At 47.5% G+C, this 27,239-nt stretch overlaps 1 pseudogene across 1 annotated transcript; it reads left to right on the top strand.

The window, feature by feature from the left end:
* The first annotated feature begins 1,721 nt into the window (after positions 1-1,721).
* On the top strand, positions 1,722-2,582 carry LOC307062830 (methylsterol monooxygenase 1-like; annotated as a pseudogene). Its single transcript has one exon. The product of its transcript is annotated as a methylsterol monooxygenase 1-like (transcript).
* The last annotated feature ends 24,657 nt before the right edge of the window (positions 2,583-27,239 follow it).

Below are 27,239 nucleotides of genomic sequence, written 5' to 3'. Positions count from 1 at the left end.
CCTAAAAAAATGTTCAACTTCACTAGGAGTCAGGGAAATGCAAATTACATAACAATGAGATATCACTTTACTCACATCACACTAGCAAATCATTCGGGAGCATGATAACACCTACTACAAGCTGGGAAGGGCCTCTCTTCACCACATTCCAGTAGCGATGACCTTGTTGGAGAGCAATCTGGCAATGTATATCAAAATAAAACAACTCCACATATTCTTTGACCCAGCAATTTCATGCCCGGGAATCCATCCCATTGAAATAAAAGCACCAGAATATATGTGGCTGTGGTTATTCACATCAACAATCAACATGATTGCAATAAAACCCTAAAAACAAAGTGTATACTCAGAAGAATAGTTGAATACTTTGTGGTACATTTATATCAGGACATGTTGCACAGCCATTAAAAAAGAATTTCTTAAACCTCTATCTAGTGACTTGAGGGAACTTTTATCTTTCATCTCTGCAAGATGCAGAGAAATGTACTATAAACTGCGGTTCTATTTCTGTAAGAGATATGGACAGAAATCTACATAGGTGTATACATTTGCATCTGAGTTTATGAGCATGAAAAAATATAGAAGAATATAATCCATCTGCTAGCAAGGCTACCTGGGAGGAGGAAAAGCAGATGGTACAGATGGAGAGACAAACAGGAAGGGAGGAAAGAAAATATGAGAATAGGAGAAAAGTGAGAAGGGGGGTTAAAAGGAAAAAACTATTATTTCAAATAAGGACAATTTTTGTAAAAGTTATCACGTGTGTGTGAAAAGGGAAACCGTATCTCCATATAACTCTATTCTATACATCTTGTTAATCATGGTAACACCTTACATGACTTTCTGACTACTCGTTCTGTGGATTTCTAACAGGTAAGTTAAAAGTTTCTCACAAAACTGTGGATTTGTTGTTTTTTCTTGTAATTCTATCAGGTTTAGTATTATATGTCTCAATTCTATGTTACTAGGCACATATAAGCACAAAGACTAAACTTATTGGTAGATTAAATATTTCATCCATATCTATTTTTGTCTTTTCAAATCATACTGATTATTTTTGCCTTGAAATCCATTTTGCCTAATGCTAAAATTGATGCTTTCCCTTTGCTGGCATTTGCCTGGAATACCTTTTTCCATCTCAGTGTTTTCAGTTTTTCTATATTGCCCTGTTTTTGCTGTCTCTTATAAAACATCACACGGTTTGACTTTTTAAACTCAATTCAAGAGTCTTTGTCTTTTAACAGTGAATGTAATCGATTTACATTTATTATGGTTATTGATATATTTACACATGTTCTACCAATTTACCATGGCTTTTCTATTGCATGTGCTGTTTTCATGCTTCCCTTTCACCCCTGCTTTTTGGTTAGTTGATGATTGAGGACATTTTGTTTGTCCTCAATTAATTTTTCTTCTGATGACTTGGAAAATATATATTCTGTTCCTATTATCTTTATATCTTTGACACACATAGTTAAGCATATTCTTAATCAACATCTAGAGTTAATTAACATCTGTATCTTCCCACTAAATAAAATGAGAATCTTAGCATGCTTTTACTTTTCTCTCCTACCTCCTTCCCAGATTTCATACCTCTCAACCCCATGTTATCATCTTAGCTTTTAGTTAATTATTATAAGTAAAGATATTTATTTAGACTTAAAAATAAACCTTTCCCAGCAGCGTGCAGAATTATAAGGCTGTCTGCAGAGATTTGAAAAATGGCAACAAATGAAAGTATCAGCATCTTTAGTTCAGCATCCTTGGCTGTGGATTCACTTTTACCTGAGAATCCTCTGCAGGAACCATTTAAAAATGCTTGGAACTATATGTTGAATAATTATACAGAGTTCCAGATGGCAACATGGGGATCCCTCATAGTTCATGAGGTCCTTTATTTCTTGTTCTGTTTACCTGCATTTTTGTTTCAATTTATACCTTACATGAAAAAGTACAAAATTCAAAAGGATAAACCAGAAACGTGGGGAAATCAATGCAAATGTTTTAAAGTACTTCTCTTTAATCACTTTTGTATCCAGCTTCCTTTGATTTGTGGGACCTATTATTTTACAGAGTATTTCAATACTCCTTATGATTGGGAAACAATGCCAAGATGGTACATGCTTTTGGCAAGATGGTTTGGCTGAGCAGTGATTGAGGATACCTGGCACTACTTCCTGCATAGGCTCTTACACCACAAAACATTATATAATCATATTCATAAAATTCATCATGAGTTTCAGGCTCCGTTTGGAATGGAAGCTGTATATGCACATCCTCTGGAAACCCTAATTCTTGGAACTGGATTTTTTCATTGGAATCATGCTTTTATGTGATCCTGTTATTCTTCTTTGGGCCTGGGTGACCATTCGTTTGATAGAAACTGTTGATGTCCATAGTGGTTATGACATTCCTCTCAACCCTTTAAATCTCATTCCTTTCTATGCTGGTTCTCGGAGTCACGATTTCCACCACATGAACTTCATGTTTCGACATTTACATGGTGGGATAGACTTTTTGGAACAGACTCTCAATTTACTGCCTACAATGAGAAGGTGAAGGTTGAGAAAAAGACTGAATAAACATCTCACATAAACCTTCCTGAAGATACACATTTCCTGAACTGAAGCTAGTAGCTAACATTGCTTCTGGGGAGGGGAAATAAACATGTCTTGGTTGCTAAGTGATAAAAAGAACATTAACAACTTTTAATTATCTTCCTAGTGGGAACTTTTATATGTTTAAGTACAGTTTCCCTGAGGAAGCTTTAAAGGCCATGTTGCTAACCTCACAAAAAGGATTTAAGTAATGGAAGGAGTATTAATGTAGGTCTTTTCCCCAAGTTGTACTATGGGCCTGAAGCTGAAATTGGTCTTCAAACCTTTTATTTTATTTTATTTTTTAAATTTATTTTTATTTATTTATTTTTGGCTGCATTGGGTCTTTGTTGCTGAGCGAGCGGGCTTTCTCTAGTTGCAGTGAGCGGGGTCTACTCTTCGTTGTGATGCGCGGGTTTCTCATTGTGGTGGCTTCTCTTTGTTTTGGAGCATGGGCTCTAGGCGCGCGGGTTTCAGTAGTTGTAACACATGGGCTCAGTAGTTGTGGCTCGCGGGCTCTAGAGTTCAGGCTCAATAGTTGTGGTGCACAGGCTTAGTTGCTCCGTGGCATGTGGGATCTTCCCAGACCAGGGCTCGAACCCGTGTCCCCTGCACTGGCAGGCGGATTCTTAACCACTGTGCCACCAGGGAAGCCCTCTTCAAACCTTTTAAATATATAGTGGCCATTTCAAGAACTCTTAGTAGCATTGAACTTTAAACACTTTTTTGGAATTTGCTTAAAGATCAAATGCCATGGGTTGAACCACACCAATCTGTATAGTGTGAGTGAGTGCTAACTCTGAAATAGACAGCACCGGGAATTTCTACTCTTATCTGGAGCTGACCAGTTTGGGGTGATTCTCTTTCTTTGAGAAGTCCTTTTTGATTACAATGTACTACTCTTATCTATAAATTAAGGCATTTCTGAATTGATGAAAGACTATTTTAGTCTAAAGGTTTTCAGGTTACTTGAATTTTTTAAACACTGGGCTTTATTTCTGCCACTTACCCTTTCATTTTTGTGTACCAAGTTTTCATTATACTTAAAGCTGTATCTTGAAACTTTGTGTACTGACTTGCTGTATTTGCACTTGAAGCTATTGAAACAAATGATTTTGTTTGATTAAATAAATAAATAAACCTTTCTGGTTTCCTTGCTTACCTGTGCTTCTTATATCACACATTTTCTTCCTAAATTCATTTTCTCTTTGTTGGAGTATATCTTCTACACCAGTGGGTTCTCAACCAGAGGCTATCCTGCACCCCTTCCCAATGTAGGGGTGTTTTGTATTGTCGTAGTGATTGAGGAGGAATGCTACTGGCATTTAGTGGACGGCAGTGAAAGACACTAAGCAACCTGCAGTGTGTGGATCCGTCTTACACGATGAACAATTGTTCCACCCAAAAATGCCAGCAGGACCCTGTTGAGAAATGCTGTTCTGTATGGACTGTGAGTTGCAAACTTTTTTAGTCTGCTTGTGTCTTAAAATATCTTTATGATGCCCTTACGTTTGCTTGATAGCTTGGTTGGGTAAAGAATCCTAAATTCACAGTATTTGGCCAGAGAAATTTGGAGATATCATTCTGTTGTTTTCTTGCTTACAAAGTTGCAAATGAGAAGACTGGTGATTGTATTCTCATTCCACCCTAAATAATTTTATTTCACTTCCTTTTTATCCTTGGTGTCCTGAAATTTCATCATGATGTAATTAGATGTAGGCCTTTGACAGTCTTCTTATAAATTACAGGACACAATTCCTGTGAACTGTAGAGGACCTAAACTAGGTCCTCTCAATATAAGAGCTCATGTATTTAAGTTTTAAGAAAATGGCTTGAATTATTGCCTTGCTTCAGGGATTCTCTCCTTCCTTTGTTTTCTTCTCTTATTCTGTAACTCATGTTAAGCAGACAGTGAACTTGTGCATCTCTTTCTTAATACTTTGTTCATACTTCCCATGTATTTCTTCTTTTGCACTGCATTTTGGGAGACTTCCTTAGCTTGATCTTCTGGTTCACTAACTAACTCTTCAAACTATTTTTTCCCTTCAACCCATCTATTGAATTTTTATTTTTAAAAGAATTATTAGTTTTATTTTAAAAAGAAAAAACTTTTTCATTTACAAAACTTTGGGGTGCTTTTTAAAAAAATTGATGTGATAAGCTCTCTCATGTGACCAGGCTTTTCATGATACTTTTCCTATAGTCTGGTTCTATTTGCTTTCTTAACTCTGTTTCATCACCTGTTAACCAGGAGTAATAATACCTACCACTCCATTTCATTGTGATGATTAGAGTTAACATAACACGATGCCTGGTATGTACTGAGCTAAATACCTATTGGCTGAATATACAAAGCAGAATAATAAATGTAAAATACCTGGCACATATATAGTAGGCCCTCGTTAAATGGAAGCATGTTACCATTATTATTATTATCTCTGTTAGTATTTGCTGAGACAGTGGCATTCAAGGATTTTACATTCTTGGTTTCAACCAGGTGAGAACACCGCCACATCTCCCACGCCCAGATCCACGACACGGACTGCTTTGTAACTTTGCCGAGGCACGAACTTGAACTACAAATTGGCAGGCTGGTGAGTGGGAGTGGGAATCTGCCCAGCATCTGTCTCCCAAAATGGCTTTTTATGTTTTTATTTAATATGTGAAACCAGTTAACCCTCACCACCACCCTGAAAGGCAGATGTCATTATCCCTATTTTATAGGATGATAAACCTGAAGAAATTACAAGCTCTATTCACAAGGCAGTGGTTTAGGCATCTGGGCTCGGCAGTCAGACAGATGGAGTTCTTTCTGAATCAAGAAATGGATGCTCTGAACCTCGGTTTCTTCTGTAGAGTGGGCCTTACAGGGCCTCTTGCGTCAAATCCGTTGGAATGCCACTTGTCACACATCATTCAATGCCAGCACAAAGGCCACTTCCAAGGATTAGAACCATTCGGGCTGAACTCTTGCCACATCCTACCACTTCCTCTGTTCCTTCATTCACTGGAGGCATCACGCTTTGCTGGGAATCAGCTAACCTGTGGGTGCTTCTGTGCCCACCACCGGAGTGGGGACAACCGGAGAGAAATATGAAGTGACTTCCCCAAATCTTAGAAGTAAGGCTGCCCTCTGGTAAGTAAATGATAAGACAAACCAAAACACGGGCTAGAAACAGAAATATAGAATGTCACCTATTCAGTTATCAAGCTATTGTCTCTCAGCTGAAATCCAACTTTCCACACGCTGCTTTGTGGTGCTGGCGCTGGGATTCTGAGAACTGCACTGCGGCTTTGCCAGCAGCCCCCTTCTAGTCTCTGCTGAGGGGAAGGGGGAGTACTCACAGGAGCTGCAAGACTAGAAGAGGAAAAGGACCTGCTCTTCCCCATTTTTTTTTTTTTTTTTTTTTTTTTGCAGTACTTGGGCCTCTCACTGTTGTGGCCTCTCCCGTTGCGGAGCATAGGCTCCGGACGCGCAGGCTCAGCGGCCATGGCTCACGGGCCTAGCCACTCCACGGCATGTGGGATCTTCCCGGACCAGGGCACGAACCCGTGTCCCCTGCATCGGCAGGCGGACTCTCAACCACTGCACCACCAGAGAAGCCCTAACCCATTTTTTTAAAAATTTATTTTATTTATTTATTTTTGGCTGCGTTGGGTCTTCGTTGCTGTGCGCGGGCTTTCCCTAGTTGTGGATAGTGGTGGCTACTCTAGTTGCGGAGCACGGGCTCTAGGCATGTGGGCTTCAGTAGTTGTAGCTCACGGGCTCTAGAACGCAGGCTCAGTAGCTGTGGCGCAGGGGCTTAGTTGCTCTGCGGCATGTGGGATCTCCCCGGACCAGGGCTTGAACTCATGTCCCCTGCATTGGCAGGCGGACTCTTAACCACTGCACCACCAGGGAAGCCCTCCCATTTTCTTTCGTGGGATTCCTGTGAGCATCACACCAGCATCACTCATTGACCTTGGCAGTGGCCATTTCTTCCTGTAACACCTGTTGAATCCAGTTTGCAGGTTTTTAAACACTTACAGAAGGCTTCTTATGCCCCTGTAGACACCAGCACCTGCCGTGCAGCACCCCGTCGTCAAAGGTCTGCATCCCATACTCATAGCCCCTCCTCTGAGCTCAGACGCCAGCACAAGCTGCCCAGGAACCCCTCCTCAGAGGTTTCTGAAACCACGTCTAAGTTTTAATAACGCCATGTCTTTCCTTTGTTTCTTGAGCCTTAGAGGTGGTAGATGCTTCCTGCAGTCACTGCCTCTGTGAGAACTTCGAGTTCTTTGGATCCTTTTTTAGTTATCTACTTAACAACTTTATACCTAGTTAACAATGCTTTATATTGATTGATCTCTTTTAAATAACTGGTGTGGTTTCTAACTCCTGACTGGATAAACCCTGACTCATACATAGCCTGGAAGGGGTGGACCATCCCCCAGGCCAAGATGTGACCGTACATCTAAATGAAGACATAAAATCTCCATGGAAGTGGGTGAACTTCAAAAGAGGATTGGTCGGGCTTCCCTGGTGGCGCAGTGGTTGAGAGTCTGCCTGCCAATGCAGGGGACGCGGGTTTGTGCCCCGGTCTGGGAAGATCCCCCATGCTGCGGAGCGGCTGGGCCCGTGAGCCATGGCCGCTGAGCCTGTGCGTCCGGAGCCTGTGCTCCGCAACGGGAGAGGCCACAACAGTGAGAGGACCGAGTACCAAAAAAAAAAACAAAAGAGGATTGGTCAGCCATTGAAGACTGGACCAGCGAGAGCCAGCAGGACATCCTCAGCAGTGACAAGAGGACAAACCATCGTCATCTGTAGCCTGGATGACTGTAAAGAGCTCTGCTGGAGGATGAGACCAGCACTCAGTACGGCAACCAGCTAGATTTAGTGCTTCCTTATGTACAGGAGCACATGGCTGCTCAGCATAGTCTCATGAGCAAAGCAAACGGTTAATCTTACATAGGTTTGGGGAAGAGTTTGCTTCGGGATTATGTTGGTTCCAAAAGCAGGAGTGGGGTGATGCCAGCCTTAGAAGCATGTTCCTTTCAGTGAATCCACTGCAGATTGGCTGGTTTTCAAAGCACAGACTGTCACTGATTGGTTGGTTTCAGAGTCAGGATCAGTGACGTGAGTTGCCCTTGACCTGTTAGGCAGGTTTAAGACCAGTTCTGTTGTTTATTGATTACTAAGACTATAGAAAAATCAGTCTTTTCCTAGGAGTGCACAGGCTTTTTAATATTCACATCCCATTTGGTCCTCCTGCTTCCATCTTTGAATCCTGCCAGCCATTCTCAACACAATCTGATCACAGCACCCAAGAGATCTTTTTGCAAAACTCAGATTGGATCGTGTCATTCCCCTGCTTCCAACCCTCTCATGGATTCCTGTTGCACGTAGAACAAAACTGAAACTCGGGCTTCCCTGGTGGCGCAGTGGTTGAGAGTCCGCCTGCCGATGCAGGGGACGCGGGTTCGTGCCCCAGTTCGGGAAGATCCCACATGCCGCGGAGAGGCTGGGCCCGTGAGCCGTGGCCGCTGAGCCTGTGCGTCCGGAGCCTGTGCTCCGCAACGGAAGAGGCCACAACAGTGAGAGGCCTGCGTACCGCAAAAAAAAAAAAAAAAACTGAAACTCTCCACAGCAGAGCTGACAAGACCTGCATTGGCTGGCTTCTCCCTGCCCTTCTCTTCCCTTTGTTTGATCTAACGACCCAGTTCAAGTCAGGATCTCTCCTACCTCCAGGTCTTCCCACATTGCTGGCCCTTCTGCCTGGAACACTCTCCCCTTCACCCTTCACCTGGAAAACTCCTATTCATCCATCAAGTCTCAATATAATCATCACCTCCTCAGAGAGGACCTCCATGGCAGTGCAGTCCTCCTGCTTTAGTTGCTGAAATGTGGGGAAATGAGCCTAATCATTCTCCTATAACATTTATCCCTGTTTATAATAACACATTTTAAAATTAATTAATTAATTAAGCTAGTTATTTGCTTGTTTGTTTGCTGTCTATCTCCCCTGCAGGGCTATGAATGCTCTGAGGGCAGAGACTGCGTTTGTTTTGCTCACCACTATACAACCAGTGGCTGGTGTACACTTAGCACTCAGCAAATATTTGTGGAAAGAACAGATAAACTCTCAAGTAGGGGAGTCTTCCTACAATAAACAGGAGCCCCTCCACATGGTCTCCTCCGCCAGCCAGACCTCCACGGCCAGGCCCTCTAGCAAGATTAATTTTCTGACCACGGCATGTGGGATCTTAACTCCCCGACCAGGGATCAAACCTGCGACCTCTGTAGTGGAAGCATGGAGTCTTAACCACTGGACCTCTAGGGAAGTCCCAAGAGTGGGTCTTCATTTCTTCTACCATGGCCACCTCAGCTTCTCAAGAAACAGGCACCTGCTCCAGACAAACCAGGCCAGTTCAATAACACTCATGGAGGTGTTTAGGGAGCAAAGGAAGCATCGGCCAATATAGGAACCCTCACCCCACACCCAGGCTCTGATCTCTAGGGCTGGGCTTACAATTAGAGGGATGAAGGCAAGGGATGAGGAGTCAAAGGGGCCCTGGGGGGCTTCCCTGGTGGCGCAGTGGTTGAGAGTCCGCCTGCCGATGCAGGGGACGCGGGTTTGTGCCCCGGTCCGGGGGATCCCACGTGCCGCGGAGCGGCTGGGCCCGTGAGCCATGGCCGCTGAGCCTGCGTGTCTGGAGCCTGTGCTCTGCAACGGGAGAGGCCACAGCAGTGAGAGGCCCGCGTACCGCAAAAAAAAAAGGGGGGGGGCCCTGGGTCAGCAAGGCTACCTCACTCTCCCCCTACACCCAACACACACACACACACACACACACACACACACCACATCTGTTTGGCCATTAATAACAACCCCCAATGACCGAATGCCTACTTAGAGCTACAAGCAGAAACTTTACTTGGTTTTACCTCATATCCTCCCTCACCAGCCCCACGAATCAATTTCTAGTATTATCCCTATTTTACAGATGAGGATAATACATTTCAGAGAGGTCAAGCAAACTGCCTGAGGACCCACGGTAAAGATGGCAATACTCAGCCTGCATAGCCATAGCAGTCGTTAAAGTAGTGAAATTCCCACGCATTATCAGCTGGTAAATAGTAGATGCCTCAAACCCCTGAGCGTTTTCTCCACTCCCCCAGCAGCCCTGACCTCTCCCGCCACCTCTAACCCCTTCACCTCCCCACATTCCAGTAACTAAAGGGTTAAAGCAAAGCGGCCCTGGAAGGGGCAGAGAAATCCTCTAGGAATCTTCTCCAGGAGCTGTCTGTTCTGGTCCGTCAGAAGTCAAGCCTCACTGGCTGCTAAGTATTTCACATTATTATTTAGGATGCTCTGCTTCTGTTGTAACTAAGATCTTCCCGCTGGAGAAGTAGATCCAGGGAGCCCAGCTTCGCGTTGGCCAGGGGCTTATCTCCGGTTTGGAGGGATGCAGTGGGCTGTAAGAGCAGTCCCCCGCCCCCTTCCCCGCCCTCACTTGAGTCCAGAAAGCAGCAGATTCACCACCAAATCCTAGTATGCTTACCATTTTCTAAGAAATTATTGAGCCATTGCTGTGTGTCCGCTCTCAGTGAAGCCATTTACAGGGTACTTGCTGGGGCGGGGGCGCGGGGAGGGCGCTTCGGATCTAAAGAATGGCCATTTGGTGGTTTCCAGGGCATGGACGCCAAGGTTAGAGTCCACTTGCTCAAGCCCCAGACCTGCCACTTAAGAGCCGTAGAGCAAATGACTTAACCTCTCTGTGCTTCAGTTTCCTCATGTGAAAAATGGGAGTAATAATAATAATAATTCTGACATCAGCGGGTTGGGGTGAAGGTTCAATTAGATGCAGTATGTAAAAGTCCCTAAGAGTAAATAAAATTAATGTAAAATCCTTAAAACAGTGCCTGTCCCTACCCTAATGGTATATTGGTAAGTGGTAGCTATTAGTTCTGTTTACTAGGTGTGCTAGCCATTTTGCAAATCTCCCTGAATACACTGAATACGGTCCCCTGATGCCCTGCCGCAACACGCGCCCGCGCGCGCGCGCACACACGGAGCTACGGATGCTGGTAGACGATTTCCTACGCCAGCAGAGGGCTCCGGGCTCACACAAGTGGCTGGAGCAGGTCCCTGCTGGGACTGACAGCTGACAGCTCACCAGGGCCTCCACCTCTCACGCCCTGTTCCGCTTCCGCTCACACACATACAAGGTAAGCCCCCAGTTCCTGGAAGAACGATCTTCGCAAATTAAGTTATCGTGAGTTATGTGAGCCCCCAACCTGCAAGAACTGAAGCTAGACTTGCTGTCTGCCTCCTGCCCTTTGCTTCCCACTGAAAGAACCAAGTCACCATGACTTCTCTTAATGACGCTTTAGTCGCCTGGTTTAGTCATTTTTCTTCTCTTTCTGAGGCAGAGAGATGTCTTAAGGGAGACAGCGCAATGTTGCAGGAGAGACCCAGGTCCTGAAATTAGAATTGGATTTTAATATTGGCTTCATCACTCCACCACATAACCCCGGGCAAATGGCTAACTCTCTGTGCCTCAGTATCTTCATTTGTATAATAAAGGTAATAAGAGTATGTACCTCATAGGAATGTGAGGATCGAAGGAGATGAACTTGGGTACAAAACAGGCTGTGTGGCAAGTTTCTTTGCGTCTCTAAACCTCAGTCTTCCTCATCTGTAAAATGGGCACCCTGGGGCTTCCTTGGTGACGCAGTAGTTAAGAATCCACCTGCCAATGCAGGGGACACGGGTTCGAGCCCTGGTCCGGGAAGATCCCACATGCTGCAGAGCAACTAAGCCCGTGTACCACAACTACTGAGCCTGTGCGCCACAACTACTGAGGCTGTGTGCCACAACTACTGAAGCCCGCATGCCTGGAGCCCGTGCTCCGCAACAAGAGAAGCCACCGCAATGAGAAGCCTGCGCACCGCAACGAAGAGTAGGCCCCGCTCGCCGCAACAAGAGAAAAGCCTGCACACTGCAACGAAGACCCAATGCAGCCAAAAATGAAATAAAAAATAATACTAATAAATAAAAGGACACCCCAGAGCACCATTGAAAATTGGCAGTTTTTTTTTCTTTTTTATAAATTTACTTATGTATTTATTTTTGGCTGCGTTGGGTCTTCGCTGCTGCGCGCGGGCTTTCTCTAGTTGCAGCAGGTGGGCTACTCTTCGTTGTGGTGCGCGGGCTTCTCATTGCGGTGGCTTCCCTTGTTGAGGATCACGGGCTCTAGGCCCACGGGCTTTAGTAGTTGTGGCTCACGGGCTTAGTTGCTCCGCGGCATGTGGGATCTTCCTGCACCAGTGCTCAAACCTGTGTCCCCTACATTGGCAGGCAGATCTTAACCACTGTGCCACCAAGGAAGTCCCTAAAATTGGCAGTTTTAAATGAGATCATGTATGTAACAGTCCCCAACATAAGTCTTGGCACATAGTAGACCCATAATAAATATGGGTTCTATTCCTTTTAGCAGATAAATGTAAGTTTTGATTTTTATGAGCCACGATATCAGAAATCCTTCTGATATGGTGGCAGGAATTGTATTTCAACAATAATTGTTTGTGAGAAGGGACATGCTTAACTTATGAGTGTTTAGGAAGATTCAAACATAGCATGAGTCAAGTTCATAGAGACCAGTTATCCATGGTGTCTTTTTATTTGATGGTGCAATACATAAGATATTGACCATGTACTATGTACTAGATATGCTCTAGGTGCTGGGAATATAGCCAGGAACAAGACTATCAACATCCCTGCTATCATGGAGTCTATAAGTAATGTGGAAGTCAGAAAACAAAGTAGTAATATGACATCAAGTGCAATAAAGGAGATTGGAGCAGGATAAGGAAACAGAGTGGGGTTGGAGGGGCTGGATCAGAGAAGATAGGGTGGTCAGGGAAGACTTGCCTGAGGAGGTATTAGAGCATGACCTATTGAATAAAGTGAAGAAGGGAAGCCCAGCCACTGGACTCTTGCTCCAGGGACCTTGACTCTGATCAAAGAAAGGTCTGATCTGATGGGTTTCCCTGGTGGCGCAGTGGTTGAGAGTCCGCCTGCCGATGCAGGGGACATGGGTTCGTGCCCCGGTCCGGGAAGATCCCACATGCCGTGGAGTGGCTGGGCCCGTGAGCCATGGCCACCGAGCCTGCGCGTCCGGAGCCTGTGCTCCGCAACAGGAGAGGCCACAACAGTGAGAGGCCTGCATACTGCAAAAAAAAAAAAAAAAAAAAAAAAAGGTCTGATCAAGAAAGGGGAGAAAAGGATGGAGCTAATGCATTTTGCCTACCTAAACGCCCAAAGCATCTCCAGGCTCTGTGCTTTTCTAAGCCTAGTCCTCCAGCTTCCTGTCACCTCTGTGAATTAGCTACTAGCCTGCCAATATACTCCTTTTCTACTAAAATTAGCCAGAGTTGGTTCCTGAAACTTGCAATTAAAGAACCTGCACTGGCAAATCAGGGGGGAAAAGAGACAAAGTATTGTAAAGCTAAAGTGAATGATTTATTCCTTGGATAAATGTGTACTGAGCAGGGCCAGGACTAGGGTGAAGCAAGTGAGATACCCAGGGCACAAAATTGAAGGAAGCGTTCACTCAACACCCTCCCCCCGCCAAAAATCAGTGGCTTAAAGAACAAGGATTACTTCTCTTTCACATGAGAGGATGAAGTGATCTAGAATTGTTCCAGGTCAGCAGGTAGCTCCATTCAGGGACACTGGCGCTTTCTATTTGGTGATCCTGTCATCCCCTAGCACATTATCATCATCACAAGGCCGGGAGAAGGGGTTTTGGCGGACAGCTAGCAGACTCCACAGAAGTCATTGCCCACGTGGAGCCTATTTTCCAGCAGATTCTATTCTTAGTAATAAAAGGCTGCTGGGGAAACATACTCACAGACCAGGGAACGAACTTATGGTTACCAGGGGAGGGGAGGTGGGAGAGTTAGAGAGTTGGGGATTGACATGTACACATGCTATATTTAAAATAGATAGCCAGCAAGGACCTACTGTATAGCACAGGGAACTCTGCTCAATATTATGTAACAACCTAAATGGGAAAAGAATTTGAAAAAGAATAGACACATGCATATGTGTAACTGAATCACTTTGCTGTACACCTGAATCTAACACAACATTGTTAATGAGCTATACTCCAATGTAAAATAAAAAGTTTTTGGAAAGTGATAAAAATATAAAAGGTTGCTGGGTATAAGCCCTTGGGGGTTCAGGGAGGGAGAGGTGTTTATGGGCTGCAGTAAATGGGGAAGGCAGGAAGAAGTGGGAGAATGTTCCTGAAGAGGGGAACTACAGGAGTTACCCCTGGAGCCTGGGAAAGGTAAAATGAACTTGGCCTCTCATCTTGCAGTGGGGCAGGAAAAAGATCTGCTAGACAAAGGTGGAACTCTCATGCCTTCTCACAACCCAGTTTTGTAGTCAGAAGATGAATTTGGGAATGAGGAAAGCTGGACCTGAGTTCTAGTTCCTGAGTTGACCTTAGGTATACTCCCTAACTTTGCCAAGCCTTTGATTTTTCTTTGTAAAATGATGAGGACGATAACATCATCAACAATCATAATTCAGGCTTCCCTGGTGGCGCAGTGGAGAATCCGCCTGCCAATGCAGGGGACACAGGTTCGAGCCCTGGTCCAGGAAGATCCCACATTCCGTGGAGCAGCTAAGCCTGCGCGCCACAACTACTGAAGCCCGTGCTCCACAACAAGAGAAGCCACCACAATGAGAAGCCCATGCACCACAACGAACAGTAGCCCCCGCTCGCCGCAACTAGAGAAAGCCCGCGTGCAGCAACGAAGACCCATTGCAGCCAATAAATAAATAAATAAATTTTTTTAAAAAAATAATTCATTAATAATTAAAAAGAAGAGTATGAATAATAACAATGTTGCTGTGAGGATTCCACAAAGCAATGGTCTGTAAAAGGCTTTGGTAACCAAAGCACTGTAGACTGGGGGTGGGCAACTTACAGCCACAGGCCAACGCCTATTTATTCTGTAAATAAACCTGCATTGGAACACAGTCACCCTCATGGGTTTACATTGTCTGTGGCTGCTTTCACACTACAACAGCACAGCTGAATAGTTTTGACAGATACTGTATAGCGAAAAGCATTCACTATCTGGATATTTATGGAAAGTTTGCTGGTGACTTCTGCAAGGGCTGTAGTGATGTTAGCTATTACTAAGCCTCAACCTCCGTAAGCATCGTTGTATTCACCAGTAAAAGAGGACTAATAAATACCATCTTCAGTTCCAAGATGTTTTGAGGATCAAATGAAACAATATATGTAAAACTGCTTTTCAGATGCTTTGCAGACTGTGAAGTGCTATATAAATGGCAGTCGTTATTTAGTGTCTTTGCTGAGTATCAGTTTCATTATTTAGTCTCTCCCTTGAGCATCTATAAAAAGGACAACAAAATACCCACCCCTCGGGGTGGTTGTAAGGATCTGTGAGACAAAATGGTTAGAGCATAGACTTTAGAATCAAACAAGCACGAGCTGGCCTCTTGCTCTGCCCATCACTAGTTGTACGATCAGGGGACCCACATAACACCTACATCATAGTTGCTGTGAGTGTAAAGGGACGTGGCACGAGTGAAGCGCTGGAGCAGTGCCCGGCCTTGTTCCGATCTGCAGGTGCAGTGACGAATACCACCTCCCACGGGTCCCTACCAACAGTACAGCTGAGCTGTAACCCTCTGCCTCTGCTCCGCGCCCACGGTCAGCCCTGGGTGCAGGTATAATTAGCTCCGGCTCGGTGGTGAGCAGCCGCGGCTGCTCAAAGCCTCTGACACGACTGTCACCTCCCACTCAGTTCTCCAAACCACAGTTATCCCACTGTTGAGTGCGTTACATGCCTGCTGGGCACCGGGCTGAGTGCCACCAGAGGACATCTGAGCCCTCAAAACCTCTGATTTATCACAAGGAACACGGATTGTGCCAAAAGAAAAGTTTCGGGGAGCGATAGGGGGATGGGGGGAAGAAATGCAGCCTCTTGCGTTTGCTGAGAAATCCCATTCTTCCAAAACCCATAGCCCGCGGCGGGGGAGACAGCCTGTGTCTTTAAGAGGCCTCCGCTAGCAGGGCGGGGACCGGCGGCTCCTCACTCCCAGCCCCGGCAGCTGGTCCCGCCCTCTTTTGAGTGACAGGCAACCAACCCAATTGAAGAAGGAGAGTTCAGCGTGACGGCGAACTAGAGCAATAGGAGCCCGGGTCGGCCTGCGTGGGGCGGGGCCCCGGGAAGGCGGGGCCGGCGGAGGCTAGTGGAGCGGCGGCTGGGAGACCTGGGCGCGGGAGCTGGGCCTAGGTCGGCTCCCTGGTGAGTGTGGGACGCGCCGGGGGTTGGGGCGCGCCAGGCCGCGGGGAGGGCCCTGGCCCGAGGGACGCAGGGCGGAGAGGCCGGGCCGGGAAGTAGGCGGAGGGCTGCGGCCTGCTTCAGCCCAGGGGCCTGGGGGGCTGGAGAGGGCCGGCCTGGGATGCACCGCGCAGGTTCGACAAGCCCCTGAGGGGTCGCGCGGCCCAAGTGGGTCCGCCGGGCCCGAGGGTCACTGGGTCCCCGACCCAGAAGGGTCGACGACCAGGCCTAGAGGAGCAGGGGCTGGGCCGGGTAGGGGTCGCGGGGTAGGGGAGGAGGAGGGTGGGAGGATGGAACCCGGGGGCGAGACGAGACGGTGCGGGGAGGGAGGGGACGGGAGAGGGACCAGATAGATGGGAGAGGGCTTGATAGGAGCCCAAAGGGTGTTTGGGGCTGGGTGGCACCCACCCGAAGCCTCGGAGCCTCCCTTGACATCGCCACCCCCTCCTACACACACAGACACTGCTCATCACCCCGCCCCGTCGATCCGGCCGGCTCAGTGACCCCCCCAGACCGTCTACTTGCATCTCCGCCGCTTCCCTCTCAGTTCAGGCCTCTCTCGCCTCTTAGCTGCATTGATGCAGTGTCCATAACCGATCTGCACGCAGGCACTTGCGCCGCTCCCCAGCGGGCCTCGCACCGTGGTCAGAGGGATCTTTTCCAAATACAGATCTGATCCGGACGTTCGGTTGCTTGTAACTGGCTGGCTTCCACCTCCTGCAGGGCCAGCCCCAGATCCTCACCCAAGCCCTGGAGATGGACTCCCACCGACCTCTCCTCCCTAGTCTCAGTCTACTAACCTCTCTTGCCCAATTCTCTTGTCACACTGGTCTTCTCGTGTTCCTTCTACATACCAAGCCCTGGCCCAACTCAGGGTCTTCACCCTTAGCCTTCCTGCTCCCTGGGCTTATCTTCCCCGCCTGGCTTATTCCAGTCAACTCCTCTTTATCTTTCAAATCTCCACTCAAGTATCACTTCCCCAGGAGGAGTCCCTGGTCCTCGATTCCCCCACCAAGTGAATTCCCCACTTTCATCACCCTCTGTACTTCTCCTTCACAACACTTGAAGAGCTGCAGTTTTACATTTATTTATGAAAATATTCTTGTCTGTCTGTTCCCACCAGATAATAAGGTCCACAAGGAAAAAGATAGTGTCTGCTTTTGCTCCTTCTATCTCCAGCATCTTGCCCAGAGCCAGGCACTGTAAATATGTACTAAATGAATGGAGGACTTGGCTCTGGCAGGAGGAAAAGGTGTGAGTCGTCTCTGATGTCCTACACAAAAACTGTGCCAGGCTCTGTGCTAGAATAATGCTGTCCAATGGAAAGATAATGCAATATATGTAGTTACAAAATTTTTAGTAGTCACATGAAAAAAGCAAAAAGAAACAAGCGACATTACTTTTTGTAATGTATTTTACTTAACCTAATAGATTCCGGAATGATATTATTTTGACATATACTCAATGTTAAAAACATTATTAATATTTCACATTTCTGTGTGTGTACTAAGCCTTTGAAATCTGGCCTGTGTTTTACACTTAAAGCCCATCTCAGCTCATGGTAAACACATTACAGGTGCTCAGTAGCCACACATAGGGGTGAGCAGTGCTAGAAGCTTTATATACCTGTGGCATTTAATTGCCCTTAACCTTTTGAGATAATTATTGTTGTCTGCATTTTACTAATAAACATAATGAAGCTCCTAGAAGTTATGTTGCCTGCCAGCAGTCATCCTAAAGTTTGTGAGTGGAGGAGGCAAGATGAGGACCAGGACCTCCATCTGTTCATCTGGAGTTTGGTCCTTCTGTACCCTATGCTGCCTCAAGGAGGTGCCAGGGGAGTTTGGGGGTGCAGGAAGTGGGGGCTAAACTTCTAGAAAACAATGGCACCTGTGGGTATATGCATATTCGGTTTCATCCATGCAGAGACAGTGTGTCTGGGTGCATCAGTACCACCTGCCTAGGTGGCTCAGGAACAAGTGGATTTGATGCAGTTGAAGAAAAAACCTGCAAGGCCAGTGCTTCTTGATCCAGTCACCGGAGCTCAGCACAGTCAGCACCAACTCAGCCTGGTCCCAGGACCTGGGTAGAAAAATGTACCCAGACCGCAGCATCTTGTACAGGGCCTGAGTTAACAGTCTGGCTGTTCAGTTCAACAGTTGCTCACTGAGTTGAGGTCCCCACTACCGGGAGGCCAGCACTGTTCTAGGCCATTTAGGGTGATTGGGGAGTATAGATCACAGCCCTCATCTTCAGGATGCCTACTGGGTACTTGGAAAGACAAGACCAGACCACAAAATGATTAGATGAGGTGCAGGACACCGGGCAGTGTAATGAAGAACCCGAAACAGTGGTGTGCAGAGGCTGCAGTGGCTGTCCAGGCCATGCTGGGTAATGTGTTTCCAAGTGTGGATTTGGATTCCTCTGCAGGGGTAGGGGAGTACTTCGTAGTTTGCTACAGTTCCCACATAGATGCTGCTTGGCATATTTACTTACCTGTCTGGCTGCCTAAGCAGCCAGAGTTTGTAAACCCATTAGACATACTGGTTTTAACTGAGTCACTAGAAAAGATTTGTTGAGCACCTGTTACGTGCCAGGCATTGTATAGGCCACTGCTCTGGAACTGACTTTGAAGCTCTCCAAGGTTCTTCTGCTAAGAGAATAATAATAATAATAAAAATAATAATTTTATATTGATTTTCCTCCCCAATTGCCTTCACATATGTTCTCTCATTCTGTCATCAGTATACTAAAGCCTGGCAGGTAGGGCTTTTTTATGCCAGGGAAACATGGTTACAGTGCTTTTGCAACTTCTTCAAGTTCACACTGTTGGAATTCTGCTTACTCTGTGTCAGGTATTATGCTTAAATGATTTACGTGTATTATCCCACCCTATGTTCACAGCAACTTCATAGAGTAGGGTTGATTCGAATCCCCATTTAACAGATAAGGAAGTTCTTAGAACTGGGATCCAAACCTAGATCTGTTCCACTCCAGAACACAAGCTCCTTACCTTGTTAAGTTACTCTGACTCGCTAGAAGGTCAAGGTTGGACGAGACCTCACAAAGGTCTCGTCCGGCCTCCTCATGTATATCAGGACCTGAAGTCCAAAGAGGCTTGTGCTCATGGCAGAGCTGGGCAGTCAGGTCTCCTGTGCTGCAGGGGCAGGACTAACCCAGAAGGGAGGGCCGAGGCCTTCTTTGGTTCCTGACTGCTGGTGTGGCCTTGCCAGCTTCTTTGGACCTCAGTTCCCTTATCTGTAAAATGAGAGGCTTGGCCTGATTTTGCAGTGAGAACAATGCTGTGTGGTTGGGGTCAGTATTGAAGGAGTCGGGCCCCCAGCCCGGGGTTTCAGCCATAACCCGGGGCTTCTCAGCCCCATGCACCCCGTCCCCACACAGGCTCTGCCTTCCCGCGGCAGCCGCGGTCCCGTGAAGGCAGACAGTACTTCTGGTTCATCTGTGTTTTCCACTTCGGTTTCTGTTTCAGTTCCAGAAACTGAGGCAAGTGGGCTGGAAACACAGACCCCCTTCTGCATCCATCTCGATGACTGTAGGGCTTTGTGGAGTTCTAGGCAATGGCTCGTCCTCTGTCATTAGAGTTTTTGTTCTCTTTTAGAGGCGGTCAGGTCTGGGGGCATCCTGGAGGGTATTTTTGGTGTGGAATTCTGTGGGCACAGCTGTGTGCCAGGCACGGTGGGCAGGGGAGTAGATGCGGACTCGATGAGTCCCTGCCCTCAGCTAGCAGCCCCTGAGCTGTGGCTCCCAGCCCTGGCTGCCCATTAGAATCACCTCGGGGTGGGGGGGTAGGGGGGTGGTTTGCAGTGACCTGGGGTGGGCACGGAGGAGGCACAGCCAGAGCTGAGACCCACTGGTGTAGAGTCTGCACCTGGGGATCTTGTTTGAAGGCAGGTTCTGATTCAGGGGGTCTGGGCTGGAGTGGGTGATTCTGTGTTACAGGCTCCCAGGCAGCATCGGTGGTGCTGGAGTGCAGATCACACTCTGAATGGCACGAGGAAAGGCTGCACACAGAGAGTTGTGAATCAGTGAGATAGTGACTGTGTAAAAGACGGGAGGGCAGATGAGGGCGCAGTTCATTTTGTCTGAGGGGAGAGGACCAGGAAGGCCACACAGAAGAGTGACTGTCTGAGCTGGGCCTTGAAGCTCGAGTAGAAGTTGGCCAGCTGGACCAGGTGGAGGGAGTAATGGCAGAGGCCCCAGTAAGACTTAGAGGAGCCTCATGTTCGGGGGAACAAGGTGGTCTGCTGGGACATTCGGAGTATCTGCAAGGGCGGTCTGAAGGCCATGGTGGGCCTGGAAGGGGCTGGTGCTCTCCTGCGGAGTCTAAGCTCAGCTCTGTAAGGATAGACCTTGCAGAAGGTTTCTAAGCCGAAGTGGAGAGCTGAGTGCTTCTTAGGGTAGGTGTTACGTGAGAAGAAGCCCAAACAGTTACCCTGTTCCCACGTGCTTCCTCACTGCACTTGTGGCTCTAAGTTAGTGGCTCTTAACTACGTGTTTGGGTGAGTCTTGTGTCCAACAAATTTCAACAGAAGGGAGAAATCTCAGCTGCCATTGGTATGATGGTCCTTCTCGACGTTTCTAGCAGTAAATGTCAGGACTTGAATCTTTGAACCCAGTTTCCCTCCCTGTACCTCAGAGTCTCACCCTCATTCAGGGGTCTGAACTAAGGGAAGTTAAGTCACTTCTCACTGCAGAAGATTTCAGAGGGAGAAGCCTCTGTTGAGATTGTGCTCTTGATTAGAAAGAGGGTGTGACCTCTGGTTGCCTTCCTGGAGCAGCGCTTTCTCTTGCAGGAAACATAAACTGAACTCACCCATGCCTCCCCCACCGAATCAAAAGCAAAAGAGCAGAACAAAAGCACCCTTCAATCCTTATCCTTAAAGGAATGAGGGGGGGCAGAGTGCGGAGCTGGAACCTTCTGGCCTTCCTCCATCTGAATTCCTTACTAATGGGAAGGGATTGTCTTTCACTTCCTTTCCGCTGGGCTCTCAGAATCCAGCTCTCTGGAGCCGTCCCTGCAGGGGTGATTGATTGATGGAGCTTTGTGGGGCCTTTTGTAACTGTGCTGATTTTATAAGCACACCTTCCAGAAGCCACTTAAAGAACACCCATTGGGGCTTCCCTAGTGGTGCAGTGGTTGAGAGTCCGCCTGCCGATGCAGGGGACACGGGTTCGTACCCCGGTCTGGGAAGATCCCACATGCCGCGGAGCAGCTGGGCCCGTGAGCCATGGCCGCTGAGCCTGCGCATCCTGTGCTCCGCAACGGGAGAGGCCACAACAGTGAGAGGCCCGCATACTGCAAAAAAAAAAAAAAAAAAAAAAAAAAAGAACACCCATTGGAGACACGGAAGGTCCTGTTTTTCTCGTTTCCCCGACTTTGCCTTTGAAAACCTGGGCTTTCCTTTTCCTGCCTTAGAGTAGAATTATCTTCCCCAGATCAGTGTGTGCCTCTCTCCTGTTTGGTGACATGCAGAGCTTTCCCAATCATCTTTATGTCTGTAATACTTGAAAGGGGGTGGGAGGGTGGGATGCAGAGTCGTTTAATCAGAAGGGGTTGATTACTTCTTTGCCTTCTGGGCCTGGATGTGGAACCACCGCTCCCTCATCTTGGCTGTTCGCTCTTGAACTCTGTAGTGATGCTGAACAGTAGAGCAAGAGGCTATTTATAGCCCTGAGAATTTTGCAATGTTACTGAATTGCTTCGACCTAATTTCCACTTCCTTTCTAAAGTGAAAATGAAAAGAGTGAGCAAACGAGAGCTGAAAGGGCTCCGCACAAGGAGATCCTTTATCTGGGGACTGTTACCTGGAGAATATTATTCTTCTAGTCTCCTATCTCCTGACGTTTCCATAGGGAGAAAAGCGGAGGGATGTTTTCCCCCATCTTTTAACTAGAGTCAGGGGTGCTAAATCTGATTTTCCAGTGAGACACGTCCTAATGTTAGACGTGAAAACAGTGAAAATGCTGTGGAGTTGGAAGGTGGTGGGTCGAGGAAGGAACACACAACCAGAGTGCTTCCTGCCCGTCCACTGCCGTGTGGAGCCGGCCCTAGTTTGTAGGAGTTGAGGAAGTCAGAGCTGTTGGATTTGAGCAGATGCTCATGGAACCGTAACCATGTGCCAGGCGCTGTGCCAGCCGATGAAGCTTCAGGGTCGGCCTTGCCCCGGGGGAGGAGAGAGCTGTGGGAATATAAAACTATAATGGGGTGGGACAGGAGCCGTCACAGAGCTGTGGACAGAATGCCACGAGAACACGGGCCCGTCCTGTTTCACTTTGCTAGAGAAACGGGGGTGGCGTGAGGAACTAAGACCGGTACAGAGAGGAAGTGACATCTGAGCGGGGCTCTGAAGCTTGAATATGAGCTCTCCTGACAGTCGAAGGAAGGAAAAAAATGCAAAGATACAGAGGAGGAGGAGGAACATGGCCTGCCTCGTAGAAATAACAAGTAGTCCAGGAAGGTCTAGCTAGACTGTGAAGGGCTGGGCGCCACACAGGGGAGTGGGGGTCACCTTCTTTAGACAGTGGGCTCCGTTGTCTGTCACAATGGTGAGCTCTTGTCGTTGGTCTCTGAGCGCCGGTGTGCTTCATCTTCAGGTCCAGCGAACCCAGATCCTCCACTGAGCGCCTGCTGTGGGAACGGTGCCACCTGCTTTCACGTAGCTTTCAAACAGCCAGGCTGGCTGGGGTCAGGTTCTGGCCGTGCCGCTTACTAGCTGTATGACACTGAGCACAGTACTTAATTTTTCTGCGCCTCTATTTCTTTTTAAATTTTTATTTATTTATTTATTTATTTATGGCTGTGTTGGGTCTTCATTGTGGTGCGCGGGCTTCTCATTGCGGTGGCTTCTCTTGTTGCAGAGCACGGGCTCTAGGCACGCGGGCTTCAGTAGTTGCGGCTCGCGGGCTCTAGGGCACAGGCTCAGTAGTTGTGGTGCACGGGCTTAGTTGCTCCGCGGCATGTGGGATCTTCCTGGGTCAGGGATCGAACCCATGTACCCTGCGTTGGCAAGCAGATTCTTAACCACTGTGCCACCAGGGAAGTCCCTCTGTTTCTTGTCTATAAAACCGGGATGATACATCACACAGGGCTGCTGTGTGGATTAAATGAATTAATATGTGTAAAGCCCTTAGAACAGTGTCCTAGCACTGTGTAAATGTTAGCTAATGTCATCATCCTCAGCAAAGGAAGTATTATGTAGAGGGAAGAGAGCCAACTTTGAAGTCCTAACACCCAGTCCTGAGACCCAGTTCTGATGTGATTTCTTTCTTTCTTTTTTTTTGTGGGGAAGAGGTGGGAAGGAGGCATGTGGAAGATACGTTTCTCATCCCATGTGAACTTCAGTTGCCTCGTCTACAATGGGATGACTTCCAGGGTTCGGGTGAGCATCAGCGGTAATGCTGCTACAGACATGTGATCAAATGTAAAGAGGCTGTCTGCACATTACTGTTACATACAGGATGACTTGCCATAAAGTCATCACAAAAGTGAACTGTTTTAAACAAACCAGACTTATCTAAGTGGGTTTTGCTCTTCATTATTTCAGCCAGTGTTAATCAAGGGCCTGCTCAGTGCCATCATCTTGTGCCTGTTAGGCTGCTGTCTCTTCAACACTCCGTTTAGAGCTCCTTCAAAGCTGGGGGGTCACCCTTAGGCTTAGGCTTTTTAGTTGCAATGAGTAGAAACGCAGGCTAGTTTAATTGAAAGGAGTTTTATTGGCAGGAAACGGGAACTTCAGGTACCCCAACTGTAGGAGGTGTAGCCATGGAGTCTGGAAAGCCTTCAGACACAGGCTTTTTCCACCTCTTTCTGGGACTTTGTGGTTTCTGGTTTCTGGCCTCCACTCATCCACACATTTCTGGATTCTTCTTGCTGAATAGCTTCCTCTGCAAGGCTCTTGGTTTTTGCTTCTTGGTATCTTTGGCCTGCCGCGGTACCTGCTCTGAGGCTGACTGTGACCTTTCTGCTCCAGGGCCCATTGTCATCCATCTCCTTTAGTCTGTGTCTTTAAGCTCAGGAGAGAGAATTGGATTAGTCCAGCTAAGGTTGAGTGTTCACCTCGGTCCTGTTGGCTGTGGCATGGGTGGGGAGAGTGCCAGGACACATGGGCTGCCTGGGCATATTGGGAAAGGGCAAAGTCGCTGAGAATGGGGGCTTATAGTATCTCTGGAATAGTCCTGGTGGTTGCAAATCCCCGTGCTTTAAAATGGATATGAATTTTTGGAACATACAAGAATCACTCAGGGCTGACTTTAATAAAGAAAGAGATAGGACTTCCCTGGTGATCCAGTGGTAAAGAATCTGCCTTCCAATGCAGGGGATGTGGGTTCGATCCCTGGTTGGGGAACTAATATCCCACATGCTGTGGGGCAACTAAGCCTGCGCGCCACAACTACTGAGCTCACGTGCCTCAATGAGAGAGCCCGCATGCCGCAAACTACAGAGCCCACACGCCCTGGAGCCCGTGCGCCACAACTGGAGAGAAACCCGAGCAGACTGCGCAGCCTAACGAAAAGATCTGTGTGCTGCAACTAAGACCTGATACAGCCAAAAAAAAATAAGGAAAATAAGTAAATATTTTTAAAAAGAGATAATCAACCTAGGAAATGCCATGTGGTGGCACAGTAAAGTGGAACTATAAAATAATGAACTTTAGCTTTGTTTATCTCCAAAGACAGTATCCAGAAAGGAGTTCCAGGGACTTCCCTGGCAGTCCTGTGGTTAAGACTCCGCTCTTCCAATGCAGGGGACGCGGGTTCAATCCCTGGTCAGGGAACTAAGATCCCACATGCCACACACAGAAAAAAAACAGAAACAAACAAACAAACAAAAACAAACAGAAAGGAGTTCCAAAAAATATGATTTGTTTCTTAGCAGCACCATTGAAATAAGGGTGTAACTTCTTTTGGAGAGGAACGTGTACATCACCCAGACACTCAGTGATGGAGCTGTGACTAGGTCCTCAGTCCTCTGGCTCTGAATCCAGATGCTTCAGCAGGGAAAATCAGCCCAGCCCAGCCCTCTTCCTCTTGCACCTACACTGCCTACTTATTTTATTTTATTTATTTATTTTTTTTTTTTTTTGCGGTACGCAGGCCTCTCACTGCTGTGGCCTCTCCTGTTGCGGAGCACAGCCTCCGGATGCGCAGGCTCAGCGGCCATGGCTCACGGGCCCAGCCGCTCCGTGGCACGTGGGATCTTCCCAGACCGGGGCACGAACCCGTGTCCTCTGCATCGGCAAGCGGACTCTCAACCACTGCGCCACCAGGGAAGCCCTACCTACTTATTTTAAAAAGAAGAAGAAACTAAACTAAATAACAAATGGTCTTAAAGGCCATATTGTGCATTTCCACATATATGAAGTACAAAAGCAGGCAGAACAAATCCATGGTGCTGGAAATCAGAAACAAGTTGCCTCTTGGAGGGCTGGCAGGTGCGGGGTTGACTGGAAGGAGGTAGGAGGGAATTCTGGGGGTTGTGAAAATGTTCAGTGTCTTGTTTTGGGTGGTGGTTACAGGAAGGTACGTGTATTTCTATTTTGTATATATATTTATATATATACACACACACATATATACACATAAGCTCTGCATTTTATTATTTGTAGATTGTATCTCAGTCAAAAAAAATGTTCTGGGGCTTCCCTGGTGACGCAGTGGTTGAGAGTCCGCCTGCCGATGCAGGGGACATGGGTTCGTGCCCTGGTCCGGGAAGATCCCACATGCCGCGGAGCGGCTGGGCCCGTGAGCCATGGCTGCTGAGCCTGCGCGTCCGGAGCCTGTGCTCCGCAACGGGAGAGGCCACAACAGTGAGAGGCCCGCGTACCGCAAAAAAAAAAAAAAAAAAAAAAAAATGTTCTCACAACTGTACAGTCATACCTACTAATTAGGGCAGATCTAGATAAGGATAGGGACTCCTGCCCTAGGCAGGATTCACGGTACCACCCCGGCTTTGCTGTGTCACGGGAGCAGAGCGTCTCCACCAGGACTCCTTCCGATGGGCCCGTTTCTTTTCAGAGGTTTGTTGTGTGTCTAGGCACATAAAAATTACATGTGAGAAATTCTACCTGGAGCTGCAGAAGTTGTGGAAGCTCTCAGGGCCGTGAGACTGGCCCACTTCACCTTTAGGCTTGATTTAGCTGCAGTGAGCAGAAATTCAGGCTAGCTCCGCCGGAGGTGGGGCTGCGTTGGGGGTGGGTAGCACTGGCCAAAGTCAACTCCGTGTTCTGTCACCTTCACTGCTTGTAAGCTGGGTGAATTGGGCACCTTAACCACACTGAGTTTCAGTTTTGTTGTCTTCACATGGAGGTAATCCTGTGCTGCCTACTTCATAAGGCTGCTGGGAGGACTCAACAGAATAAGTGATGGCACATTGAAAACCATCTCTTCTGTGCTGCCGTGTTCTGGAAGTGCTGGTATTTTTGACAGTTGACTTCTGAAGCACCCCATCCTGGTCAGGAAATGGCCAGGAAAGCTTCCCTCTTTCTGAGACCTGTGGGTTTGTAGGGGAAGGGACTTGTACCCCTGTCACCAAAGAGGTTAATACTTAAAGGCTGTGAGAAATAAAGCTGTGTTTGGGCTGAAAAGTTGATGGCCTCCACAAATACCAGCTCAGCACAACTATGCCGCATGTTCCAGAAGAGGCGGGCGGTCTCCATTAGTGAGGCGTGGATTGTGGGCAAGTGGCTAAACCTGGGGGTGCAGGAGAAAGGCCTCTTTCGTGAAGAGAGAGGCCTCTCCTGAAGCTGCAGGCATGGAGTGTAAATACACATTGAAATAATCCATCAGTGGGGTGACTTCCCCTCATCAGACCTTGGAGAGAGAATGCTTTAGCTACTGCCTGGAACACCACTAAGCTCACAGAGTTGCCTAGGATACCAGTCACGTGGGCCCATCTTCCAGACTTGTGCAAAATGATTTATTTTCCTTTATTTTGGAGGGCAGTGGCTCAGAAGTACTTCTGAAGCCTTGTCCTCCGATAGTTGGGCCTTTGTGTGAGGGTGTCCTCACCCCCCTATACTTGTGCTCTCAGCAGCCCTTGCCTTTGGCAATTGGGACTAAAATAGCATTTCCTGTCCCGCTTCTCTTCTCCATTTTCTGAAGTCTGTGTCATCCCACACGGTGGAGGCTCCGCGTTGTGTCCCTTTGCGGGGGGAGGAGTGGCAGCAATAAGTAGGGAGGAAGCAGCAGAGCATGTGGCCAGGCCCTGCTGACTCTGGAATCTTCCTGGGATGACTGCAGAGCAGAGCAGGCTG

The sequence above is a fragment of the Hyperoodon ampullatus genome, assembly GCF_949752795.1.
Source record: "Hyperoodon ampullatus genome assembly, chromosome: 14".
Classification (NCBI taxonomy): domain Eukaryota; kingdom Metazoa; phylum Chordata; class Mammalia; order Artiodactyla; family Ziphiidae; genus Hyperoodon; species Hyperoodon ampullatus.
Note: the sequence above shows the minus strand (reverse complement) of the source record. Positions and strands in the feature narration are given on the sequence as shown.